The 21,297-nt window shown below is 40.9% G+C and overlaps 1 protein-coding gene across 2 annotated transcripts in view; it reads left to right on the top strand.

The window, feature by feature from the left end:
• The first annotated feature begins 406 nt into the window (after window positions 1–406).
• Window positions 407–21,297, top strand: part of OSBPL8 (oxysterol binding protein like 8) — a 93,499-nt gene continuing 72,608 nt past the window's right edge. For both annotated transcript variants that reach the window (XM_040593934.1, XM_040593933.1), the window contains exon 1: window positions 407–523. The gene's annotated coding sequence lies outside the window, so the exon portion shown is untranslated. The remainder of the gene's footprint in view (window positions 524–21,297) is intronic.

Below are 21,297 nucleotides of genomic sequence, written 5' to 3'. Positions count from 1 at the left end.
CCCTCCCTCCGAGCGTCCCCCAAAACGTTTTGGCTTTGCCCGTCACATTATATTGTCCCTCCCGTTCCCTGAGGAACGGCCTCAGGGCCCTCGTTCCCCCTCAGCCGCTCACGGACCCAACCCAGAGCCGTGAGGCTTCCGGCCGCCTCCGCCTTCCCCCGTTACCCCCCGTGAGCCCGGCACACGGACCCGGGGCCATCCCCCTCCCGCGGCCCCGGGCCGAGCTAACGCCCGCCCTCCGCGCGGGGGCGCGCACGCGCTCGCGGCCACCGCCTGACGGGGCGGGGCGGGGCGGGGCGGATGAGCGGATCAAGCGGCGACCGGGCGCCGCGCGGGGAGATCGGGGTGCGCGCGCGCGCGAAGGAGCGATCGGTGCCGCGCGCGGCAGGCGGAGCCCGCGGCGGGGCGGGGAGGGGAGGGGAGGGGTCCCGGCTACCGCCCCCCACCCCGCCCGCCCCGGCCCCGTCCGTCCCGTCCCGCCCCTCCGCGCCGCGCCTCCCGCCGGACCTGGCTGCGGGGAGAGGTGAGAGCGCGGCGGGAGCTGCCCCCCTGCCGGCGGGGGGGGCGGGGGTCCTCCGCCCCGTGGGGCCCTGAGCCGGACCCTGCGCCCCAGCCGCAGCGGCGGGTCCGGGGCGCGGGGCAACGCCGCAGCCGCCGCGGCTGGGGACGGGGAGGGGGGGGCGGTCGTGGTGCCACTCGAGTCCCCCGCCGTGGCAGGAGGAGGTGGCGTGGCGTCACGGAGCGTCGCCGTGTGCCGCCTCCCCGCGGGCAGCTGGGCGGGGGGAGCCTGGGAGCCCCGGGGTCCCCGCTACCGGCGTGGCCGTGAGCCCTGGCGGGGGGCGGTGGCTGCGGCACGGCGGGGCGGCTCCGCGCTGGCGCGCCCGGGGAGCCGCGGTGCCGCCCTGCGCGCCGGGGCCGGGGCGGTCGGCGTTCAGCGGTGCCGCGCAGCTGGGCGCGGTGTGAGAGCCGAAGGCGGCCCCGCGAAGCCGTGCCTCCCGGCGGAGGGCTTCCCAGTCCCCTCGTGGTCGACGTGCTTTGGTCGGTCGCCTGCCTTAAACCTTGGGCCCGCGACTTGAAAACCGTCGGGTTGAGTACCGAATGCGGCGAAAATTTAGCTCCTTTGATTGCCGGTAACCTCCTTCCCCTCTCCGTGGGGAGGCATCTTCTGATTCAGCGATGCCCCGGGGGAGCAAATCCTAAATCCCTGTTATTGTCGCTAGCCCCTTGTTGCTGCCAGCCGCTCCTCCGTGTCTTCATTAGCGGGCCTTATAATTGGCTCGCTTCCCAAAGAGCGCGTTCCCGTGTTGTCTGAAGGCGTTTGGCTTAGCCTACTCGGCGGCATTTCAGATGAGCTTCTTGAAATAATAGCCTTCCTAAGTTGTGCGTTACAGAAATGCTGTGCAGAATGCCACTCCTGACAGGAGGAAGGCCATCGGTTCCTGCGTGCCACGAAGGTGTTTCTAACATGCGATATGGCTGGTTGCGGTCTACTGGCCAAACAAAACAGAGTTCCTGGGACTGAGGATAGGAAACCTTTCAAAACTGCTCATTTTCAGCTGGAAGTTTTCTTAGCTGCAATCATTTCAACTAATCACAGGAAATACAGATCTACTTGATCCCTTAAGTGGCAACACAGTTGAGGCCCTGCTGATGCTTGTTTAGTATCAACCTGAGTGTTGAAGTTTTGAGAAGACAGCAGCTGATTCCGGGTTGTTAGTCCACAGCAGATGCCGTGGGCAGTAGAAGTGTGTGTGGGGTGTTGCTTCCCGCTTGTCTTTGTCAGGTCTGTCGTCCAGCTACTGAGAGTTTGGAGTTGGTACCATCCTGGTCTTAAATGAAGAGGAGAAAAAGGAGAAGAATTTGATTTCACTTGCTGGCTATCAAGTAGCTGTGGAAGGGGCTGGTGGAATTCTCAGTGTGCTGTTTCATTCCAGAGTTCCCTGCAAGATTCTGAGGATGTTTGTTGTTTTAGACATGTACTAGTTTTTCATCAGAACTCCTCAGCTTTGAAGTTACTTGTTTTGCAAATAAATGACTTTCTACAACTCAGCTGTAGAACCTTGCTTTCTAGACGCTGGTTTAATGCGGTCTGCTTCGAAATTGAAACTAGTTGAGATGTGTGATTGTAGTTATTTGTGGGCTCTTCGGCTTCTTTTTTCTATTGTTGTGGAGTTCTGGAGGTGTAAGTAAACTGAATTTGTCAAGACTGATATAACTTAGACCTGGTGATGAATAGATCTTTTCCTACTTTAAGCATGGGTCAGGGAGAGAGCTCTTTTTAACCATGCTGCTCTGCCAAATTAGTTAAAACCTGACTTCTCAGTAAAGGGCTATCCAGCTCGTATTCCTGCCAGAAGTGGGAATTTCTGGGGTGCTCCAAACTGTTTTATAAGTGCTTGTTAAAGTTTCTTAACTTTTACATCAGGAGGAATCTGCAAGAAAAAACACGTTGGACTTGTACAAGTTTTACAGGGAACTGAGTTGGGACAAAGTCAGACTGATGTGCTCCCGTTTTTTCATTAGTGCTTGCTGTATTATCTCTGTTTTACTCCAAAGGGAAACAAAATGCTGAAATTAATAGAAAGCAATTTTTGGGGAAAAGAAGTTCATTGAAGATTGTTCTTTTTTTTAGATTGCTTTTTTAAAATTCTGTTGAAGTGATGAAGAAGGGTCTCAGGTGATGCACTGCATCTTTTTTTGACTTTTTTTTTGACTGCTCTTACGCTTTCAAAGAAATGTTTGTGCAGTGACCTAGTATAAGAAACTGTGCATGTGTTGTATTCTGTGAAGTTGTGTGCCAGCCCCCTCTCCATCCAATAAATCTTTGCATAGAGCACTCATCCAAGTTTTAATAAACTGTGTCAAGGCTTTCATCTCTTCACTGACTACTGTTTTACTACCTGTCCCCTTGCTGCATTTCCCACAACTTCTTTTCGTGAAGCATGCAGGGGAGTTTTCTAAGGGTTTTTTCTCCCATCTCCCTCCCCATGCTGTGCAAATTCTGTCACTTTAGGCTCTCTGTCAAACAATTTATCTGTTAATCTCTTAGGCTTCTGTTTCAGAACAGGAAATTAAGTTTTTGCAGAAATTACATGGCATCATATAGTTAAAACTTCCCAATGGTGTACGCAGTGGGTTTTTGGTTGTTTCTTTCTTTCTTTGTAATAAACCTACATCAAGCTCTGAGCTACTCAAGAACAGAACTGGGTTGCAGAAGAACAACTTTTAGTGTTCAATGAGCTAGAGAATTGTGAAGGAAGACAAGAAAGGCCTTCAGTGAAGAAATATTGACAGCTGTTTTCTGGGAAACGGGATAATCTTACTACCCTAAAAGTGTGGGGTTTTCTTCAGTACATGTAATGTGATAGAAGCAGTACAAATTCACAAGTTGGTGATCCTATTCCCCAAACTGTAATGTGGAAATCTAGGTCAGGTGAATTGTGGTTCGTAATACAGTATGCTGTTAATGAAGATCTTGCTTATGTGGCAGATACACTGTTGGGGAGGAGGGGAGCAGTAGCTGAAAGCTTTTTGTGGTGGGTGTTTATACAGTCCCTGTTTTTACAGGAAATGAAACAGCATAGTTCCTCACCTAGGCTGTGTCAGTGCATTGGTAAGGAAGTAAAAAATACTGCTTCTAAATGTCAGATAATTCTTTACCAGTGAACTGTCCTTTTTTTTTTTTTAAAAAAAAAAAACAACCCTCCCATTCTGATGGGGTCATCAAGATGTTGAATCAAGAAAGCTTTTCCTATTTTGTTAGCCTTTACAATTAACTTTTGTTATAAGGAGTAGCTGATGCTTCTGATACAGTTCAGAAATCCATCTCTTGAGATACAGGAGGCGATGGGCGCAGTCTTGGTGTTTTTGGTTTTTTTTGTTTTTTTTTTGTTAGAGGAAACAGAAACCCCTCTACAACAACAACAAAAGTTTTTTTTCTCAAACACTGTGATTCATTTTAGAGGACTGTTTCTGCATTTTGCTTGAGTAATTTCTCTTGCTGTTGTCTTGTGTTCTGGGTAAAATTGATAACCTGTGTTTAATTTTAGCCTGTCAATAGTTTCCTTCCTTCACTCTGCTACCTACAGCTCTTCCACAGAGAGTTTACAGCTGGAGCGATGTAAAGGGCTTTGTAAGTCTCTGGCTTCTGTTGAAAACGTCTGAGCATATATTGAGATTAGTGTGACTTGCACAAGTTTTCTAGGTGTTGGAAGGTCTAATTGTAACCAGGAAGCAGGGGCCGGAAAAAGTTGCTTTGAAAAAATTAGCACTTAGGATACTGGGAATTAGTAGAGAAGATATATTGTTGCTGCTTTGTGGACTTTGACCCTGGACTTGAAGATTCTTTGTGGCTTTGGGGATGTTTTTATCAATTAACTCCTGATCAAGGAAATGGTTTCTCTGCCTAAGAAACTCCCATCAGTTTAGACACAGTAGAAGCAGCTCTTGTGTAGCTTTATCTTAAAGGCAGCACTTGGCCAGCTTGTGGGAACAGCAAGTAGCATGCTTTTCTGGTAATTTGTCTCAATTAATTATTTTTTGTGATTACATACCATGGTAGAGCGACTTGTAGGAACTTGATGTTTTGAGACTGATATTGACTTTTAAAAGGGAGGAGTTACACGAGTGTTGACTGAGCAAGTGATGTTTAGGAAACAGTGCTTATAATAGGGCACTGATTAGCAGCAGATAAGTTACTCAGAAGTGTGTTATTCAGAGTAGCTGGTTTGGGATTGTACACAGTTGAAATCTGGTGTAGTATTTCGCTATGTTTGTTATAAAACAATGTTTTATTCCATCTGTATTCTACAACAAGAAAATCTGTTGCAGATGTAATGTATATAGTAGCATAAGAAGCCTCTTGAGAGCAGCTAAAACTGTTTGACAGATGTTAAGAGGCATTTGGGAAGTGCGATTTTCATTTTGAGGAAGTAGCCTGGACTTCTGGCGTTAGGAGGGGAATAAATAAACCTAATTTTCTTCACACTCTTAATTATGGATGTGAGGTTTTATCTCAGCTTGTTCCCTCAGCACAGGATGCAGCACTGATCCTTTATCCACTAAAAATATTACATCTGTCTCTTTGGAAGTTCCTAAGGTTCTAGTGACTTTGATGCATTACAGGAGTGTGTGTATCTGATCTTTCTCTTTTTTTCATTCAACTGTTCATTCATTCATTTGAAAGTGTTCTCACTGCATCTAAGCTTGGGCTAGTTCGTATGCTATCTGTATGTTCATGTTTTCCAGTGCAATAATTCTGTCACTTTCTGTTTGTGTTGTAGTACTGCAGAAGCTGTTAATATGACTGTTCAACTGAGATAAGGCAAAACAGCTTGTTTCTTGCAGAATTATGTTTTGCTTGCCTGTAAACAGAAGCCACAGTATTCTAAACATTTATTTAAAAGACCAGCAGGTTGCTTTTTAAAAGGCTTGGATTTGGAAGTGCAGCTATATCATTTAAACATGTCAAAAATATTTTTATTGAATTTAGTGTTCTTGCACAACTTGGGGAGGCATGCATGTTGTAGGTGACTTTATTGATTGACAGTTTAAGCTATTTAAGAAATTATGCATCAGAAGAAAATAGGTTGGTTTTAATATTCTTGTGATTAAAGCTGATAGTAAGCAGATGGTGTATTAAACTGAGTTGGGTACTTGCCTGTGGCTTGGCTGTTACTTATCTAAGGAATGTTTTATTTATCTGAGGAATAGCTTTTGATAAATTGAAGGATACTTTTTACCTCTCCTTTCCCCTCCAAACTAGCGAATAACACCTGTAAATGATTTACTTGACTCTTCAAATAGCAGAAGCATCATTTCAAACCTGTCTTTTGTCTCGTGTACAGTACAGAGGGCCTCACCTCAGTGGTTGGCATGTTTTTCTTCAAAAGACTGTTCTTCAGATGTTGTATCTCTTATAGATGATTTGGAGAGTTAAGGCAAACAGCTTATTACTTATAACCAGGTGATGCTATCTGGAGCGTTACATTGTTGATACGATATTTGTATGGCAAATTATAGGTTGAGTTGGTGTCTAGTTGATGAATTACAAAAAGATTCCTGGCTGTATTCTAAAGGAGAAATGTGACATTTTAAGATTCTTGGAACGCTTAACTGCCAGATACACAGCAAGTTCCTTTGCTTGAAATTTTATGTGGATTTTTTTTCCCTAATTACTGTTAAGACATGTAGTAAAAAGAATACTTTTACATTACAGAAGTGAGTACTATTTTTAGGTAACGCATGGGCAATGTTTGCTTAAATATTGCATTGAGTGATCTCATTTTTAGTTAATATATTCAGATTTTATAGTCTTGCAGTCTTAGCAAGTTTAGAAAAAGTACAATGCTGTAAATCTATGATTAGATACTCCTCAAGCGGCACTGAATTAAGAAACGTTTACTTGAAAGCTTAGCTTCCCTTGTCTAGTTGTAGCACGGTGAAAGAGATCACTTGATATAAGGATATGTGATGGTGGATATAAGTGCTTTTCAGTACTAAATAGCATATTTTTTTTCTTTATTCTTGCATGTTTAATTCTGATGTCGATATTTGCTTAGGGGACACTGTTTTTTCTTTGAAGCAGGCCATAGCATGAGAGGCCCTCTGTGGTCTCTTTCTGCAGGTGATGTGAATACATGGATGCCTGGAGTTAGGGAAAAATATTGCTTCTAGTCACACAAAGCTTTTGAAATAAATCCTGATGAGTTTCTCACGCCCTGCACAAGCTGTTCTTTCCAGACTGATCTCAGAGGTGGCAGCCCGAGAGATCTGCTGTGTGTTCTCCTCGGTGTGCGGGGATGTGTGGTGGGAAGGAGTGAGGTAGGGGTCTTATTCCATGTGTGATAGGATGATGGTGCTGCCAAGAGAAGGAGGCAGTTTGTTTGCAGTGGAAGTTTTAGTGCAACTCATGAACCTTTATGCTGCATAAAGCAAATACTGTTCTTAAACACAGAAGGGATAGCTGGGATATTGTTAGGTATTAAATCAGTGAGTCTGCATAAACTGCAGTTCGTTGTTCTGCAACTGTGGGAGTCAAATCCTGCAGTGCCATACTGTACCAGGAGAGCGGGTTTACCATTGTTACTGGAGAATTGGTCTAAGAGAAGGACTACAGCCTGAAAACAAATATTTAACATCTAGAAGATCACTAGTCCCCTTCCTTTGTGTGTGACTTTACCTTTGTCCGATAAGAGCTCCATTGTAAGACTTCTGATGTAAGCAGTTTCTTGTGCATAACTGAGAGCTCTTGTGATATTTTAGTATTTTTTTTCCAGTGGAAAGCAATCACAAGAACAAGTTTTATTTGCGCCTCTGAACTGAAGTGAGCCAGTTTAGACATCCATTCAGAGTAGTGCCATCGACTGCATAATGCTTGGGAAATCATTGAATTGTTTAGGTTGGAAAAGACCTTTAAGATCATCAAGTCCAACCGTTAACGTAGCATTGCCAAGTCCACCGCAAAGCCACGTCCTTAAGTGCCACATCTTTGAAATCCCTTCAGGGGTGGTTACTCGAGCACTTCCCTGGGCAGCCTGTTCCAGTGCTTTGCAATGAATGTATTGCAACTTAATGCATATAGTGCAGTCTGTGTGACTTGGGCCTGACCCCTGAGTGTGAACCATTTCACTCTTTCTTCTTCCTCATCCCCAACCTCATATGTGTAGCATGAAAATGAGACCACTTATTTGCTTGATGGATTAATTTATTTGTTCTTTCTTAAGCAGTTTACCATTGGTTCATCTCCCAACTTGTAGGCAGGCACAGATAATCTTTGTGCTCCTTGTACGGGAAGATGGCAGCAGTGCCAGCTCCTTGCCTGTACTGCCACCTGCTCCCTGGCTGCTGAACTTGGAGCTGCATTTGTCGGCGTGCTTGACCGAATGCTGGCTCCGTGGCGTTACAACTGGGAGCTAAACTAAATGTCATTTCTAGGAGTGGTGCTGGGTGGAGGTGAGGTGGATGCCTGGGGAGGCTTTGTTTTAGCTTTTGGTCACTTCTAGGTGAAGAGAGGCTGTGAAGTCAACCAAGCACTTTAGAAAGTGGATCTCTTTTCACCCTGAGTAGGCGGATCTATAATTTCATTTTTTTGGAAGAAGTCACGTGCGCTAGTATGACTAATGCCAGTGTTACCCTGTTTTTCCACAAGTCTTGGAAGCTGCTGAAGCGAGGGACTATCACAAAGTCAAGATTACTGGCTGGTTTTTTTTTTAAGTATTTTTTTTTTTTTCAAAGAAGACTCCGTAACCTTAAAAAAAGATATGTACTTGAAATACTTCAAACACACTGATTTTATTAATGCATCGTCCATGTATAAATGTGGAATACAGTATCCAAAGACATCAAGTTGGTAACTAAGGGAAGCGTTAACTTTTTCTAACATACTAGTCCCAGGAATATAGAAGTGGTCCTGAGTTGAAATACTAACGTGATGAAAATGGCAAGAGTTGAGAAAAAGTGGCACAGCTATAGCTCCTTTTAGAAAACAATCTTTGAGTAATTACTAATATGTTTAATCCAAGTCTAGAGGAAACAAATTTGTGTAGAAGCTGAAGCCAAGTTGAAAGTAAAAGAAAGCTCAAAAATTATTTGTTGAAGACCTCAAATAATGGCTAGTGTGATTGGGAGGAAAACAGCAGAGGAGAAGTTGTTTGGGCTTGGGTCAGAAACCAGCATCAGCTTGGTTTGAATTTGAATAGCTTGGTCTCTTTCCAGCTGACATTGGCACGTGGAGATACCGTGTACCAGCTAAAATTTGTTAACGGTCCTTACAGTGTAAAACTGAGGTAAATGCAGTGAAGATTTGGCTTTGACTACTCTCTGTGCGTTTGTTACATGCACTATACAGCCAACACACGTTTATTCTGAGTATAGTGTACTGGATTCTGTCTCATATTGGATAACATGTTAAATTTTGCTAGTACGAGCTGTACAGTTGAGTAACAGTTATGCTGCAACAGAAGTAAATGCAGAAATGCTCTCTTCCCTTAACGCTCATCCTTCTTAATGCTTTCTTCCCCCTTTGGGAGGGGAAGAGATAGGTGTCTGCATCAGAAGCTGTCATTTAGGTCTTGTATTGGGGAGCCAAGATCCAAGGTCTACAAGAAGAAATTTCAGGATCAATAATAGTATTTAGACTTGAATGATTTCCAACTCTCCAGACTCCTGACCATTACTAATTCCCTAAATAAGATACATGCTCTTCTGCTATTTCCATTTCTTACGGGGAGAGCTTACAGTGCTCTCTGCTTTTTTGTGGTATTACACACCCCACACCCCCCCCCTCACCGTACTCTTTTTCGAGTTCAGGCAATATCATGAAGGTGGTGGTGGTGTGGAGGAGGGGGCAGAAGGACGATTGAGAAAGGCTGTTGAATTCTTACCTGAAGCAGCAGCTAGGGTTAACTTAGTGTGACTGAACTTTGGCCATACTTGTAGCTGATGTCTAACATACTTCAGGTGGATGTAAGGTGCACATCACTAGGGGAGGAGTATCTTTTGTGAGTAAAGAAGACTTGCATCGCTTTTCGAACCTAGTGGCATCTACCCTGCCCATGTTGAGGCAGCCTTTTTGCTTCTCCTCCATCCACTCTTCTGTGTAAGTAAGATGGTGAGAGCCTTCTATTTGTTAGCTTTACTGAGGAAAAGATATCTGGGATTACTATTTTTTTTCTTGTGAGGTATGACCTATCTGCTTTCTACGGTAATTCCAGCTACACTACCTGTTCCAGTTTCCTTGATTACTGACCATCTTTCCCCTACCTTGGTCTCTTACGTAGATAGCAGTTAAATTGCTGCAGGGAATTTTCTGTCTCATTTCTTGTAACTCCATCTGACTAGTCATGGCTTTAGCTGTTTTTTCAGAAGATTGTAGTTTTAGAAGAAGACATGATCATAATATTGTATTTCTTCCAGATTGCTCAGACACTGTGGAGGACTACTAGCTGGGGGAGGGGACTGATTTTTTTTGTGGGTTTTTTTTTAAGCAATATGCTTGCCTGTGTTATATAGACAGTGGTATGTGCTGTTTGTACATGATACAGACAGTACCTATGTAGTATCTGCTTTACTGCAAGGGCTTGCTTACTCTGTAGAACATAATTTGCATGTATACATTTGTGCGTATAAAAGAAGTGTACTAGTAATACATTAGAAGCAGATAACCTCCTGTAAACTACTAACTAGCAAACCTCAGCACGGGGCTCTTGGCTAGGTCTGCAGGCTAACACAACTGTAGGGGGTAGTGGGACGTGAAGTCTTTCATATTGTTTACAGTCTCCTTGGGAAAAAGCAGCTTTTGTATGGATAAGCAAACCAACTTTGATTAATCTGTATGATGCAAGTTGTAGACTTTGAAGGTACCTCTGCTTTGATTACTGTCTTTAAAAAAAGATATTTCTAAATTGACTCTGCACAATACATGAGAAGAAGTTGCAATTCTAAGCCAGTAATTATGATTCAAAATTTTTACTAAAGATTTTGCTAGGCTGTCCATTATGACCAGTTGGAGGCTGAAAGATTCATGTAACAGTACATATTCCCTGTACTGAAATTACAATTTTGTGAAGTTTCTTTTGTGATTAAATGAAAATCTCATCAGTAATTAAATTGTAATCTTTGTGATTGTAGAGAGAAGTCAATGAGCTAACATTTGAATCTTCTCTTGTATGCAGGATTAAGGACCCCACACTAACCTAACAGTGAAGATTTGCTGCTTGCTGTTTTTAGAAACGGTATTTTGATTCTAGCTTGCAAGTAGCAATTAAGTTAACTGTCACTAACCTGTGCTGCCTTGGAAAGGACTGGATAAACCTTAATGCAACACCTTAAAATACCAGTGAGAGAGAAAGCATGAGCTCAAGAATTGTGATATTTACAAGCAAAAAGAAACTTCTGTCCAAATGCCAATTCTATCTATTTGAATAATGCACAAAATTACTGAGTGTGAGAAGAGGTTTTAAGATGGGTTTTTGAAGTCATTAACAAGAGTGAATGTTCTCCGTTGATGAAAAAAGTTCTTCTTTCATTAAAAAAGAAAGCCTTTTGAGGCAAAGAAGCACAGAGTAGAAAGCTCATACATGCTAATCAAGGTAGAAAGCAGAACGGAGAGCAACGAGCTGCCCTATAAAATGAGGGAAAAACTGGTGAAAAATAAACCTGAGTGTGTGTGTAGACGGCTTTGTACCATGTCAGCTACTTGAATTAAATATTAACTATACACAATTACTGTCAGTCTTTTAAAGAACACTGTTCAATACCCCTCTCTGTGTTAACAAGAATATTTTCTTTTAAGTTCAATAATCAGTGCCTTTCAGTGTCATCGGCTCTGGTTCTCAGCTTGGAACAGGAAAACATGCTTGCGTTTAATGTAAACTAAAAGAAGGGGTTTAAGGAAACGAGGCCTGTGGTGTTAAGAGGGTTTGTTTCTTGGTGGTTTTGCTTTGTTTTGTTGTTTAAGTTTAAACAGACCTCTGTTCTGGTCACTATCAGAGCACAGGTTACAAATCGTGCTACTTTGGTTTTCAGAGGCATGTCCTTGTTGAATTAAAACAAGCTTTAGTACTTTTCCCCTGGTTTTGGTATATAAACAATATTTGTCTTAAGTAACTTTAAAAAGTTGTCCTTATATCTTATTGTTGACTTCTAATTTCTTCCCAAACAGAGCTTGATTTATATAAAAAAAGATTAAAAATCTGGTAGGTGGTTGTTATTTCCAAGGATAATAAATCAATTAATGTACGTTGTAGCATTTATTAAGTATAAATATTTATTTTCTGTTAATAAAAAGTGACCAGAACAGAATTTTTATGCATAATTTTGGACTATGTGTTTTATTCATTATCAAATTTTAGATATTTGATCTCTTTATGAAATGAAGGAATCTGGTTGATTTTGCTTATCTTAAGCCACTTTCCTCTGTGACTGACATGTTTTTTGTAAATACAATCCACTTACGAACAGGACTTGTCTTATTTCAGTGTGTGTATATATATATATACATTACAAGATAACCTCCATTATATTGTCATTTAAGCAGCATAGACAGAATCAGGGCTTGAATAGAATAAGGTAAAAGTCAACACTGGACTATATTGTTTCAGTTGCTCTGTTCTGTGAATGGTTCGAAGTATCACCTGTAGTATTTCATTTGAAAAGAGAAGAAATTATTTACCTTTACAACCTATATAGATTAAATGTTTGCCAATAGGAAGCTGAGAAAAATAGATTGCGGATGTTGTTCTCTTTACCTTCCTGCATTGTAGTTCTTTTTTGTTGCACTACTCTGTTCCTTAATTATTCTGTGTAATAAATTGTGGAGTCCTTCTTATTACAGGTACAAGAGTTCATTATGCCTCTGAAATTCTTACCAGCATGAGAATTCTCATGCTGTGAACAGTTAAGAATCATATCTTTCTATAATAATTAGTTATTTTTCAGCAGAACTCACAACAACCTATGCATCAGGTTACTGAAGATCCAGCAGAAAAATTACACTACTGCATTGGTCTGCTTTTGGAAAAGAGGACCAGTAACTCTTCAGTGACACTGTGGTCAAGCAGTATTGCTGAGCAGCAACAGGAGGCTCAAGTCTCTCGCATCTCTGGCTCTTTTTGGTTTTGTTTTTAATTTTAAACTTCAGGAGGCTAAGGCATGTTGCATTTTAAGTAATTAGTGCAAAGTTTGATTGAGTATTGTGTGTGAGAACTACAGACAAATTGTTATTTTTTTAAAAAGCGGAATACAGAATGTTGTCTGGAAGTTCACCTTTTGTGAATTTAGTATGTGCAAAGGCATTTGTGCTGGCGGACGTGGTAGAGGAAAGGGAAACCAGAGTGACAAGAGACCTGATGTTACTCTCACTGTATAGTGTCCAGAAGTAGTAGCTGAAACATGTCTGAGGTACTGCACCTAAGTTTGAACTATTAGCCATTGTAGGCGTTTTTGTAGACATTTTTGTGGGTTTAAAAAAATGTGTTTTCAGTGTTAACAATCAATTTCCTTCAATCACTTTGGTGGCTTTTTTTTTTTTTTTACTTAGTCTCTTGTAGGTGATTAAATGTAAACTGCTTGCTGAGTGGATATTTCTTAAAAATGCAGACTTAAGAAGCTTGGGTTGTCTTTCTTGCAAGATAAGTAGCATCTGTAGTGATTCATACAGCTTTAAGGTGTTGGGGGAAGTGTAGAAGCAAGCTCTTGACTCATGGAATGATTTTTCCGAATATAGTTTAGTGCCTTGGTATTGAATTTGAGCCTCTGTGAATTCTTAGATGGAGGGAAGGAAGAGAGGTGTTAGGTTGATTGGTTTTGGTTTTTGGTTTTTTTTTTTTTTTTTCCCCTGGATTTTTTTGTTTGTTTGTTTTGGTTGTTTTTCCTGCTGAGGGAGCAGCTGGTGTTTTCATGACTTGTAACTTGCTGCAGCAGATCTCCTGCAGCCTGCGCTGTGTGTTCTGCAGCAGGGCAGTCCAGACAGTGGCAGTTCTAGAGTAGCAAAAATTAATTGCTGAACAAGTTTCATGTTGGTAAAAACTTGGAAAAAGACCAGAGTGAAGGAAGGCATGTGTGTGTTGTTGGGGTTTGACCTTGCAATCTGAAATTGCACTGAATCCTCACCTGCTTCTCCAGTGTCAAGGGTCCCAAGAGCTGAGTCTTGGAGGAGGAGAGAAGAGATGATAAGGCTTTTCTGCTACCAGTTATGGGTGTAGTAGATACAGTTTCCCAGCTTCACTCAGTATCTGCTGTCTTCTTCTGACACAATATTGCTGTTGCCATCCATAGTGGGTAACAGCCTGCTTGAGCTCTGGTGGGCTTATTCTCTATCCTGTTACAGGATCATGTTTGCTTGAGATTTATTCTATGCATTAAAAAAAAAAAAAAGAAAAAACAAATTTTTTTTTTTAATTTCCATGTTTGTCCTGTTGTAGCCATCTTTTAGACAGTTGCTCTGTATCATTATCAGTTTTAGTTATAATTGACACTTTAAAAAGCCTTTTCTCCATCTCCTTTATCAGGTTTCTGCTTGGTTAACCATGTTTAGCATCACACACAGCTACCTTGTTTTACCATCTTCTTCCACGTCCGTAATAGTTTTCTCTTTAACCCCATGCACACCTTTTTTTATTCTTTCACTTAAGCATATAGTAGCATATTTGTTTTTCTTCTTGGCTGCTGTCCTACCTGTCTTAGCAACTCAGAAACCTAGGTGCGTTCTTCTCTCGTTCTTCTCGTTTTCTTTACTTTGTCTGAAGAAAAATACAGATATTCACTGGTTTAAGCTTGTCAACATACATACATATTTGCTGTTGCGACATTTTAAATGTCTCTGCCTGAATCCTGTGCATGGCAATCTTTGCTGCTTAACTTGCAAAGATCGTGCTATTGTAACGGCGTGGGAGAAGAGAAGCTGCAGTGCAGGTGCTTTATGTCAGCGTCTCCTCCCTCCCCAGACAATTACAAGCATCAGCTGTACAAGCAAAAATAGTAACACTCCACTCCTCCCAGTACTGTGTCCAGGGAGGCTGTTCTCAGCATAAATTTATTTACTAGGACCAGCCCTGGTAGGAGTCCTGCTGCTGATGCTCTGTTAGAATGCGGTGATATCAGTCTGCTCTCCATTGCAGCCTTGGACTTCGTGTTCTTAGACTGAATGGAGATGCTGTGTTACTGTGTCTTGGCTTCTGCTCTTCCTTCATCACCGTTTCTGATGTCTCATGCCTCTTGTATTTCCCAGCAAGCATTTTGTTGAGTAGCAAAGACAGTAATTTTGATCTTAAGAGAAGCAGGCTGTCCTTCCTCATAGGAAATGGAAATGCTAGTCTTTTATGAATTCTGATTTGTGAGCATTATGAAGAAAAGCTTGCATGCTCAGTGTCCTGGGAGAACGTGCTTGAGCTAGTGTTTATGTACTAGCTTGAGATGCATAGTGAAGCTGACAGCTAGGAGAAAGTCTTTAGCTGAGGGAGCATTGAAATTACTGTTGAGGTGGTTCCTAAAACTATTGACTCGCTAGTGATTGAGCTGCTTTTATACCCATTATGAAATAAACATGAACCCACCATGATGGCAGCATGGGTTTTTCATAGTTGTGCTCTTATTTTCAATCTGCTTCTGACATGTGTAGCAGAATCTATTAATAACAGAGTTGTAGCCATGGGATATAGCATGCTTGACTTTTCTCAAGGAATTCCAGGTAAAATTTTAGAAAGAAAGGGAGTTGGAAGTCAGGGCAGTATATACCTGAATGCATGTCACGTATGTGTTCCAGGAGTGAGTGTTGGTTCATTTTTGTGAAGCTCATGCCATGTGTGTCATGAAGTGGACAAAGTCAACAAAGTCACCTTTCAGGCAAAAGTAACTGTTTCTGGCAGGTTCCACATGGAAAGCATGTTGCTGACAGACTAGAACCACCTTAAAGGAGTTGGAGAGATTAGTGGGAAACTTGGATGTTTGCTGTGCTGGCCAGTATTTTCTGGGAAGTATGCCCTGATTCCAGGTAAATTGGAAGCCCAGAGGGTCCAGATGTGCCCTCCTACATTAGAACAGCACTTTCTAGTCAGAAGTTGAGATTGTTACAGGAAAACATATTTTGATTTTGGTCATCTGAACTTAAATGTCTGAGTGTGCTCAAATCCCACATGTAGGAACAGTTGATTGCGGGTCTCTATTTTAAGGACGTTATCACCTGCAGTAAATTAAAATTTTTGTGTAATTGGCATTATGGTGCATGTCTTACAGTATATTCTAAACCTTACAGTATATTCTGTATGTTGCACTACTTAGCACCGGGTTGGGAGGTGAGTTGTGTAAAATAGTGCCATCTGCAGCACAACTATGAGCAACAGCTGTCAAGGGTAACAACACAATCAAGGTAACTTCTAGGAGTTAAATGCTTGACACTATGTCTTAACTTGACGTGAAGATGATTCTGACTTTTAGTCACCTCATAAAGAGGCTGTTTTCAAAACTGATAGCTAATTCAAGCTTGTCTAAATACCTGAACAGGTGTGTCTATTTGAAAAGGAATTTTAAAAATGCAGGGGAAAAAAACCTCTTGATGTCACTGTGAAGTCCAGTAGTGAATGAAGTTATACTAAGACGTAACACGTAGCTCACTGGAAACAAAATTCTCATGTTAAAACTGAGTAGTAGCTCTAAAATGGTGATAATCAGCTTAGATTCACTAGAGAAACAGAAATCACTTCACCTGTTTCTCCTGTTGAAAAAAAAAATTTGTATTTCTACCTAGTGTTTTAACTGGAAAAAAACCCCATGAATTTGTATGCACTGACACTTAAACACTAATAATGATGATTAACATGAAGGAATAGATGCAACAAGAAATCATAAAGAACCAGATTTTTCTTCTGTTGCCATGATGTGACAGCGTCCTATACAGAATAGCATGGAAAAATTGTAATGTTATTACAGGAGCAGAGTTTCATACTTTGCTTAAAATCTTTTAGTATAATGTGAATTTCAAGCTCAAACTGGAAAGTGTGGAAACCAGGAATTATAGTAATCTATTTTTAAGCAAACCTACAGAATGTTTTTGGTCTGCACCTGTGACGATTTTCATGCAAAATAGCTCTTGTTCAGAGTCTGGATACTCTGAAAGGCTCTAGGATTCCTATCAGTTGTTATAGGTAAGCATGAAAAGGCAAAATCTAACTTCATAGCCCACCTAGCTCACCTTCATCCTTGGTTTCTGTGCCTAAACCTTCAGTGTTGGTAGGATAAAAGACTTCCCTTCATCAACCTTAAATATTCCAAGGTCTTCATGGAGAATGGAAGAATTTTTCATTCTTGTTGAAGTGTGTTTTATTTATGAATTATGATTTTTTATTAAAACAACTAACAGATAATTGATAGTGTCTGAGACAACTGGGCTTTTTTTTTTTAAATTGAATGCAGTATGCCATTCTCCAGTCCCAAAGTGGATAGACTGCTTAGCATTTTAATTGGCTTTCAGGCTGAATTCAGCTTTAATGTTCAAGGCCAAAGAGAGGGTTAATTAAGGTTAATTATACTTATCAACACTTGGAAACAGTCGATTCTTATTGTATGTGAAGTGTTGGCACAGTGCTTTTCTCCTTGGGGGGAAATTGGCTTATTATTTCCTGATGTAACTGGAATACTTGTGTGCTTATCTTAGTTAGGTGGTTTTGATAGATAAGCTTCTCGGTTATTTTACAGTTTGGTGCTTTAAATGGCATTGAAATATCCAAGCGGCTATTACCTTAAAACCTGGATTTTATGAAGTTAATAGCATTTCTGGAGCCAGGTCTTAATTTCATATTCCATGTGTGTTAGGATATAAAAAAGCTCAAGTTATGAATGTCACAGACTTGCTAAAAGCTATCATAGGAACGTAAAATGTGCCATTGCATTAGGAACTACCAGCTTACTGTATTTTTTTCTCAAGTTGTGATCATTAGGAGGAAAGGACAGATCATCCTGCTCTGAATTCTGTTGAGGGCTGCAAAACAAAGGAATGAAATCCTTTCTTATGAGAAAGATTATGCATGCATATGTGTTTTTGAGGTTAAGGGGCTTTGCACGCTTGTTTTCATTGAAATCAGTATTACATGTGCTTTTGCTTGACAAGTTTGGAAAAAAAACCCCAACCAACACAACAAACACAGCAAGCCTTTATTCTTCTACACATTCATTACGAGACTTCTTGGAGAGATCAGCTTTTAAAAGTTAAAGCCCCTAGTTTTAAGTACAGTGTATCTGTGGAAGTTCACTGGTTTGTATCTGTAGCCACTAGTTTTGGATACTGTCTGGGTACTCGGTTAATGCATTAAAAATGCAGGATGTGAGATTTCTCCAGTCGCCCCTTTTAGCATAGCAGATAGTTGGAAACATGTAGTGCCAGTTATAGCACTCCTGCAGGAAATCTGAACAGGTACACTCGGTTTTCCTCCTGACATCTCAGTGGAGTGTGTGAAAATGAGCATCAAAGATGGGATGTGCCCCAGGATGCAGACTCTCGGCTATGAGTAAGTTGGGACAGATGTTTCTGTTGAGTTACAGCTCTGAGACCGGTGCTGTTTCTGCCTAGGTTTATTTACGTCATAAAGCATGGAAATTAGTGTTTCATTCTTTCCCTAAAAGCTAGAAATACATGCGTAAGCTGCCTTCAAGGGAATAAAATGTGTAATGTGATACTTTCAGGTGTAGTTAACTGCTGTGGCAGAGATACAGTGTATTGAATTGCTCTATGCTAGTATTATCTTGGTAGTTAAGCTCACGTTATCTTGGTATTGTGTTTGATTTTAAATATGAAAGTAAACTATAAAATGCTATTAAACTGATAACTCTTGTCAGTTTTGGTGACAATATTGGAATGAGATAATGCTGTGAATGGAAAGATATAGTTTTTCCTCTTTCAAAAAACTAAATACAATCTCTCTTGGAAGTATTCTTTCCATTAATTATGGTAAAACCACAAGCATTGCAACCTTCCTTCCAGATGTTTATGTCTGTCTTCTGTTTGTCTGTGGGCACCCAAACTGCACAACATCTCTTGCATCACACCAGTTCTGATTTCCTTTGAGTAGTCAGGGGATGGATGGAGGATGGTAGGGAAGCAGACTTCAAAACTTCGTATCACACAGTCCTGCGGGATTAAGCAGCTGAGAAGATAGCATTCACCTTAAATCACATGCTCAAGCTATCTGATGGCCCTGTTAACCCATTCTAAGGGAAAGAGAATTCCCAGTACTTGGGAAAGGCAGGAGAAGGTGCCTTGTTCTTTCAGTATTTCTTTGGCCTCAAATGGAATAATTGTCTGTCCAGGATGCTAGGGCTTTTTTTCTTCTCTGAAGCATTTCTAAGAACTTCCAAAGAAGTGTCAGGACTTTGTTTTCCTGGCTGTGCTGTATGAAGTGACCTTGCAACCACTCCCTGATTGTCAAAAGAATAGAACCCTATTATCCCATGACACGTATACCATGACATGTACTTTCTGTTCTGCTTAATGAATTTAATATCTTCTATATTGATCCCCACAGTATTAAATGTACCCTGATAATAATGTGGTTCTTGCTACAAAGAATTTTGGTGTCTCTTTACAGTATCAGGAGCAAAAACCATTCTGCTCTTCAGAAATGGGATGGCTTTGGGAACAAGTATGTTCAGCTCCTGTGCTTGAGGGCTGGCTTTGAGCTGTGAAAGGCTTGGCTTCTATTTTCAGCTTTTGCAAAATTTTTTTATATAAGTTGCCTGTTTATTGCTGCAAATAGTGTGAGCAGTTGCCTAACTTGGATTAGGCAGTGATCATGAGCTGATTTGAAGGCTGCAGACTGTAGGTAGGTTGTCACTTGATGATGTTTGTATCTCTTCCATAGCTGCTTGTTGTGGCAGGCCAGGTGCTTCTCATCATCCAAAGAAATGTTGTGGGGCAGGAATGTGTAACTTGTTGAATAGAAATGGGTAGGGAAACAAGAGGTCTAGCGCTAGGTCATCTGCCAAGTCTGCAATGTGACAGTATTTTACAGTTCATGTGGATCAGGTTATGTTATTTAAATGCTGTTGGTTCATCCTGTTAAACTAAAAGCTATGTGAGACTCTTGCAGCAGTTCCAAATCAAAGTTAATCAGCAGTTACTCAGTAGCTTCAGAATATAAGCTTGGACGTTTGGTGCTAAAAGCACTGCTCCTTGTTAAGCCTGAGCAAAAGCTATTTGAAATGGTTTGTGACTTAAAAAAAACCCCACAAAGCAAAGAAAAAACCAAAGAAAACTCCACTTCCCCCCCAAATACCACCCAAAAACTCTCAAACCAAAAAACATACACCACCCATCCCCCCCCAAACAAAACCAAAACAAAAAAAAAACAACAATGAAATATCCTAATTGCAAACATGTAGAATAGCACTGACACCTAAAAAAACAGAAGTTAGGTTTATCAGCTCATTTTAATTAGGCAAGCAGTAAAGTGAAAAAACCCAAACACCTGAACTTGGCATAAACAATGGAAATCTAAATTAGAATTTCTAAATCTTTTTAATAAACCATGATGTGTAAGCCAGATACTATCGCTGCCTGTTTGAACCTGCTGCTACTTTAAGTTAGAATTTCTAGGGTTTTTCCTATTGCACTAGGCTTCTCTGACCTTTTGTTCTTAAATTCTCACACAGATATCCTGTATCATGAAATTGTGGAAACTACCTTATAGCACTAGCCAAAAGAAATCCAAATGAAGGCCATCTCTTGAGTCATCAACTCTATTTTAATATCAAGGAAAGACACTATTGCCAAGACAAGAAAACTAAATTGTACATGAGAATAAACATTAGGTTCCTGTTTGAAATATCCATGCTTAATCCTGCAGAAAGTCCATTTCATACAAAAAACCTCTAAAACACAGTATACCTATACTGCAGCTAAGCACAGCTCGACTGAGACTTGTCAGGCTTAAGTCTTCTTTCATGCTTTTAATCCTAGAACTTGCATTGATTTTTCTATTTTATGTATCTCAGGTTAGAGCAGAAATTAGAACTGTAGTTACTCTCTTAGCTGAGCCCCTGTGAAGTGTGTTCATGGTTCTCATTAGCAGGAACCAGAGAGGTTATCTCAGTTCTTACTTTGGTGAAACTAAGCCATTGTCATATAGAAAAGTGATTCTGTACTGGTAGATACAGGAGTGGGAGCTCTGGATGAGGAAAGGTGTTCTGGTTTATTCATTTCACATTAATATTATTCCTCAGCAATGCTCGCTAACAAAAAAACTATTGCCATTGTTATACCTTTGGAAGCCTGTTATTTCTAAATGAGTGCAGTTAAATGGCATCACACTTGGAATTTGAATAATTGTGTTTTTCTTGGGCAGATCTTACTGAGTCACCTAAATGATATTTTGAGGTTGTGGCTTGTTGGGTTTTTGTTGTAGTGCATAGAACCAAGTGCCTCCCCCACCCTTATGAAACTTAGTGTCCTTTCAACAGGTATGAACATTTATAAGAGCTCTTAAGGTGTATTTCACCTCTTTAAAATGAGTTAGCCATCCTTTTTAGTTCTGAGAAGCAGCAAAATGCACAGTGCAAAGGAAAGATTAAAAACCTAGTAGAACTGCCACTTGGAAAATGGGTCCTTTGCACTGACTCAGTTTTGGAGGTTTATTATTCATTTTATGAATTTGGGTTTTTTTTTTGCTGTACACGTGCATTAAGATGATTCTCTTTCCCTTCAACTCTGATTATTCAACAGTAACTGCTTACATTGCTTTGAATTTGAGAACCCTAGTCACATTTGGATCAAATTGAACTTGATAGCATACAAATACAGAACAAAAGGAT

This window comes from Falco naumanni, chromosome 5 (genome assembly GCF_017639655.2).
Source record: "Falco naumanni isolate bFalNau1 chromosome 5, bFalNau1.pat, whole genome shotgun sequence".
NCBI lineage: Eukaryota > Metazoa > Chordata > Aves > Falconiformes > Falconidae > Falco > Falco naumanni.
This window is presented reverse-complemented; position numbering and strand designations above follow the sequence as displayed.